Source organism: Octodon degus, unplaced genomic scaffold, assembly GCF_000260255.1.
Source record: "Octodon degus isolate 3935 unplaced genomic scaffold, OctDeg1.0 scaffold00004, whole genome shotgun sequence".
Taxonomy (NCBI): domain Eukaryota; kingdom Metazoa; phylum Chordata; class Mammalia; order Rodentia; family Octodontidae; genus Octodon; species Octodon degus.
In genome coordinates this window covers 8,399,568-8,405,985 of record NW_004524580.1, presented here as the reverse complement: position 1 = coordinate 8,405,985, position 6,418 = coordinate 8,399,568, and the positions used below count along the sequence as shown (strand labels likewise).

At 39.0% G+C, this 6,418-nt stretch overlaps 1 protein-coding gene across 1 annotated transcript in view; it reads left to right on the top strand.

The window, feature by feature from the left end:
- The window catches only part of Lin7a (lin-7 homolog A, crumbs cell polarity complex component), a 191,864-nt gene that overhangs the window by 853 nt on the left and 184,593 nt on the right, over positions 1–6,418 (top strand). The window lies entirely within an intron of this gene.

The window sequence follows — 6,418 nt, the reverse complement described above, 5'->3', positions numbered from 1 at the left end:
TCAACTTCTGCGGCGACCCTCTGCGTGCTGCGCGCTGCCTTGAGCGGGGCTGCGGTTTGCAGCCGCCTGGGCCCCCGGAGCGCGGGCGCGGGCGCGGGCGCGGGTGCTCGGGCCTCGCAGGTGCGACCTAGGCGGGCTTGCGCCTCTCCCCGCGTTCGAGTTTCCTTTTTGCCTCCGACGCCCGGTGCGGAAGGCGCTCGAGTACCGGGGCTCTGCGGAGAACCGGCACCCGCTAGCGCCAGCCCGCACGGCCGGACTGAGACCGGGCGGCCATTTGGGTATGATGTGCTCCGAGGAAAATGATTGAGAGCTTGCCCCGCTAAAAGGGCTTTTGCACTGAGCAAGGCAAAAGAGCATCCTGCTGTGCATATGGTGAAACTGCGCGGAAGGTCTCTCACAGGGAGAGGGCTTGCGTGACTTTCGTGTCTGTTGGCGCCAGATGTGCCTGCCCACAGCAACCGAGTTGGAGTAAGAGTTGAAAAATTAAAAATCATCGATTTTGTGTTGGGAACTCTTGATTTACAAGCTAGTGGATTAATGACAGTATTCAAAGAGCTCAGAAATCCATCGTATAATCTGATTTCACTCCCCCCATATCATCATCTACATTAAGCAGGGCAAATCCATTGCCAGTAAGAGCCAAGCAGATGGCAAGCTATTAGAAACTGTGGATGTCCCAAGTAGTCCTAGTTTAATGTGATGTGCTCTTATATTGTTACTAAATCAGTCATGAAACATCCCTAGTGAAAACTGTGCTGGGTATAACCCAAAATTCCAAGATTGCTTACCTGGAAAATTTTATACCCTTTTGCTACTAGTACTAGCATTGCTACTACTAGATATATTTTCTGGCGTGCCTTAGTTCCCAAAAGGAGGTGCTAACCCGATAAACCAAGATTTATTCTTAAAGTTTGTTCTCATTCACCTGCAAACTGCCCGTGCCCTCCTCAGCGTGCTCAGGTGTGTGCCAGCATTCTGGAAACATGCTGCGAGACGTTTCTGCTGTGCGTGGATCCCAATGAATTCACCAGCACCTCACATGCTCTAACCGAAAGATGGGGGTCACTGGTAACACTACTGCACAGGGAATCAATATCCGTCTCTACCTTATTATGATCATTGCCTTCATCTCATTTGTTGATTAGTTTCATTACATTGATGAAATTAGGACTTCTAAAGTTTTTCTTTAAAAATTGGCTGTTGAAAGAGACAGCCGGATGATAGTCCTGTGGGTCCAGGTTGCCCCTGGGGCTCAAATAGGATGTCAGAATGACAGGCACTCCAAACATGAACCTACTAGTACAGATTACCATCTTCAGTGCAGTTGCTTAGTTCACAGGTGTCTGTATATATAGTTAGTCAGGGTGAGAATCATTCCAATTAACTGCAAGATGCAAAAATCTTCTGAAGATTCTCAGGATCATTGCCTTACCCATCTTCTACATATAACTGTATGGCTTGCCACTGTCATGTTTCCTAGCTCTTCTCTTTGCTCATGTCTGCATCTTGTACAGCAAATAACCACTAGGAAGAGAGTATGCAATGTGTTAATTATTGAAATTGTCATACCAATTTGATTTGAAACTGTCACATTACTATTTGTCTCTCAATAAAATTATGAAAAAAAAAAAAAAAAGAATGTCAGTTAACCTCTTTAGACCTTCCTTTCCCTCAGCCACATCAGGAGGCGCTCGGATTATTCAGACCTGGTGTGGCTTTAGCAGCCTATAATGGAATTAATCAAAGTTAGGACTCAGTGTTTAGTCACCCACTGGGAGGTCTCACAGGTCATTCCTCTCCCAGGCTGCTTTGGTGGTACTCTTTGATGTGTTCTAAATTTGTCCACTGTTTCAGTCTCACTAGAGCTTTGTATCACCCTCTGTTGTATTTGTCTTCACAATGTGTGGAGCTCTTTGAGGAAAAAGACCATTTCTGGATTCATTTTTGGATTTTCAATGCCTGCCATTATCCCTGACTCAAGATCAAAAAGTAATGCAAGTTAGTGTTAGTAAAATAAAGACAGCAAGAACTCAAGTACTACTAAATATGGAGATTTAGTAGTGAACTGAAGCATGGTTCATAGTGGTTACAACATTCAGGCATTGGAAAAGATAAGATGGGAGAGATAGCGAGTGGGTTCTCTTTCTTTCTCCTGTGCACCTGCAAGAATTCCTTGAACAACAGTAGCCATCAAAGCTATGATTTGTAATCTAGGAAGGTACCAAGTGGGAAGAGGGCAGGAAGGAAAGAAGATGCTTGACAGTGCTTTCCCAGAGCATCATGGGAACTCACCATCCATAATTTTAGAACTTCTGCTTTTGTTTCCTAGTATCATTATTTTACAAATAGAAAACACAAAAGATAGTTGATAAAAGATGTTTCCTTGGTGGATGTTTTATGTTTAAATTTAATTATTTATACTCAGTGCCCTTTGACACAGTGAATTTATTCATCTGGGTAAGGTTTTAAACAAACAAATCCAAGCTGTGCACTGAAATTACTATTTATTGCATCTTAAATTCAGAAGTTACTAACTAAAAGATGTTCCAAAGTCTGAAGCTTGCTTCTTGGGTCTTCTCTGAGAAGCAGGATTTCTCAAGATCCAAGTTGAGTCCTCAAAATGAGCAGGATAGCTGACGTTTCCATGGCCCTGCGAACTGCTGTCCTTCTGCCATGAAGATGTCAGCCCCAATCCCATGGAGACCCCTGGATCATTCCAAGGAAAGTTTTTGTTCACTCCAGCCCCAGTACTTGCTATTCCTCACTACTTACTGAGTAAGTAGTAGGCACCTGATTCCTGTGGAATAAGTATAGGTTGAGAGGCTAAGCAAAGATAATTCTAATTTTCATCCAATTAACTCCTAGCAGGAAGGACGAGATTTTAACAAAACTTCCAAGCCCAAACAACAAATTATTCATCCATTCCTCCAGTATTCATTTATCATATATGCTATGCAAGATGTTATGGGAATATTAGAAGCAAAGTATCTGGTTCTGTGCTTCATAAGACACTAAAGGGTAAGACAGATAATCACAGACTTATTAATTAATTTGTTCAATATACCAAGCATTGTTTTAAGCACCATGACAGTGATAATGAGCAAGACTGGTAAAATCTAAAGGTGTTTACATGCTAATAAAAGTCACAAGATGAACAGAGGCATAGAGGACTATAAGAAGGATGATAGGGGCTACTGTTTTAGAGATAGTGGTCAGGAAGGCCCTCCTGAATTGGTGACATTTGGGAAGCGCTCTGTAAAGAAGTCAAGGAGTTAACCTCATAGATGTTGAGGAAATGTATTCAAGAGGAGGAATTCATGTGCGATCCTGGAAAGATCAAGGAAACTAGTATGGAAAACAGCAGAGAAAGGAGTGGTGGAATGAGAGGGTGCTGAGAAGTTACCCACAGTTAGATGGTGTAAGTGAGCCGTTACCAAGATTTCAGGTGAGTTGAGACTATGGAGGGCTTGGAAGGTTCTGTTTCATCAGCACTGGACAAGGAAGGCTTCCTGAGAAAGCAAAATGTGAACTTAATTTTGACGTATCATATTAACAAAATCTTTAGGAGAGTGTTCAGAGGGAAGGGTTCACACCAAAACAGATCCACATTTGCAACTTGGCTCATAGCTGGTTAACTATAACCAAGAAAATAATCAAAACTTAAAAGAAATAATTACCTTCTAATTATACATCCTGGGGTAGAAATTTGGTTAAGTATACCATGGCAATCTACAGATCATTTCTTTTCCTTTTATCCCATTTCTTTTTATTACTAGGCCAAAACAGCGTATATTATAATTAAATTTTCAGAGATATACTGAGCACTGTAATTTACATGTCACTATGCATAAATCTGTATGTGGAATCCAAGTGGTCATAATATGAGATAGATTCTTTTTCAGCCTAACATTTTAGGTTGGTGGTAACAAAAGTAATACCCGTAATTTGCCCTTGTGGCAAAGTGAAGATGCTGATAAGGAGATTAACATGGAGTTCTTCTCTTTTGGACTTTAAAACCTTCATTGCAACTCTCCCTGACACCAGTGATTGGTTTGCCCAGATTTTAATCTCTGAAACCAGGAATGACCTTCAGCTAAATTAAAGGTAACGAAGCAGAGTAGAATTTGTGGTACTTAATACCTTCATTCAAAAGAACCAAAACCAAAACCAAAAATCCAGAGATACTCTTCGCAGTGTGAAAGACTGTTCATTCTTGGTTCTAACTATCCTTCATTTTCCATTTCAAGGTCAGAAAGAAAAGAATTCTTCAAAATTTTACTTTTGTTTACCCTTGCCTTTTACATTTAAACCAAATGGCTTACTTAAAATTCATTGCTTACAATGGAATAAAACAAAACTCATGGAGAAAAACAACATTTAAAACACTTTGAACCATTAGTTAAAATTATATAACTTAAAATGTATATTTATTTATTTGTTGGTACCAAGTATCAAACTCATGGCCTTGTGCCTTCCTGGAAGGCACTGTGACTGCTGAGTTATATCCTCAGCCCTAAAATATTTGCTATCTAATGACACGCTCAGTAGCTTACAACCTGTATTTAAGTGCACTTATTAGACAAAATGTTAGCACGATGTAACTTCTGTAAAAGTTCAATTTGGATAACATGCAAAAATTGAAGTGGAAATCTTTATTTTTTGGCGTCTTTAAATTGTAATTTAAAATATCAACTAAAATAATGTTAATGTTAGTGTGCTTTTTCTTTTTAACAAAGTCAAATGTTGTCCTTTAAAAATTCTGAGATAAAACCACTAGCTTTTATTTTGCAGATTTTACCTTATGAGAAAAAAGATGAGCACAAAAATTGAAGCCAGTAAGCATCCTATGGGTGCCATAGTTTTTCTAGAATTTGTGATACATTAAAATTTTTCTCTTTTTCTTTCCACTGTCCAAGGCACACAGAGCATATTACTTCATGTATCTTCCATTTCAAGCCTTGGGCAGCCTATAGCTTTTTTAATCAGCCGCATTCACCAGTTTTTATAAAATTGTATTTGCTTGAAAATTGCTTTTGCTTACAGTCCAGGGGGGCTTGCCCCTTCTCTTACTCTTCATTAATTTTTTGAAATGAAAATAGATAAGGAAGGAGAAAAGTAAAAATTAAATTTTTAAATGTTTTGAAGATGTATGCCCCAGTGGTTTTGATAGATGAAGAAAAAGAGAGACTAAAGATACATTATGTTTCTTGTACTACAGTTTTCTTACATTAGCAGGAAGCAGTGTTTTAGAACACAAGCACTAACTGCTTGCTGAATTCTCTCATATTTTCTGGAGGCTTCAATAAACTTTTATTGAACTTTTTTTTTAAAGAAATCAATATTGAGTCTTCCCTTTGCACTATACATTTACAAAATACTCTCCAGGAATTGGAATTTTGCCATATCCATCTTTCTGTCTCAGTTGCCAGAAGAAGTATCAAAGAAAGCATTTCGTATTGAAAAATATTATTACATACATTTGTACAATGTAAAAAAAAATCCCAAAATTAATTTCTAGAAAAAAGTAGAATACCAAATGGATGCCTTCTGCTTGGTCCTATTAGCTATCTGAAAACTGAGATGTGTCCGGTGTGTTTCTGTCATTTACAAATTAAAACACTTGCTTCTGGAGTATTTTTCTGGAATCAAATGAGCCTATGTATTTAGGAAGAGAAAGGGAACATTTAGAGAGTAATGCCAAGTAAAAGAGTGTTGCATACTCAAAAGTGTTGTTGGAGACAGAAAGTTCTGTCTTTAAGGCTTAATGTCTGTCTGTTAGGATCTGCCAGTTTGGATGGACATGCGACACAGGGTGGCCAGTAGTGGGCCCACTCTTCACATTCATTGATTGGTTTTATCAATGGAAAAAAGTGACTTAGCTGGACAAAGAAAAAAAAAAGCCCTAAAATATTGTAAAAATGGCTGCTACCTTAGATTCTCACTTTGTTCCTTTCTCTGTTTCTCTGTCACTTTTCCTCCCTCCTTGCCTTCCTCTTCTCTGTGTGTAAGAGCAAATAGAGTGCTCTCCAGAGCCAAAAAATGATCTGAGGTACTTGTGTGTTGATATTCGAAGCCTCATATGCATTGTCTACCTTCATCCTGCTGTCTTAATTTATAAATTGCACCAATTAGCTAAGGTCCGAAGGCAATTGAAAAACATTTATGAATGGGGGGGGGCACAATAGCCTAGTGCATCTCTCCCACACCTGCACACACCACTGCACGTAGTCTATACTGCTTTATTTTATAACACCACAAATGGTTATTTTTCAAAACCACATATTGATTCTAACAATGCTTTCCTTCTAATCCAAGTAATAGAGAAGTTTATATGATTGACTTCTACTAAGTAATGAGCTCGTTGACTTTGAAGACTTGTCTAATAAAAGTAAATGTGCCCAAAGACTATTTTTTAAAA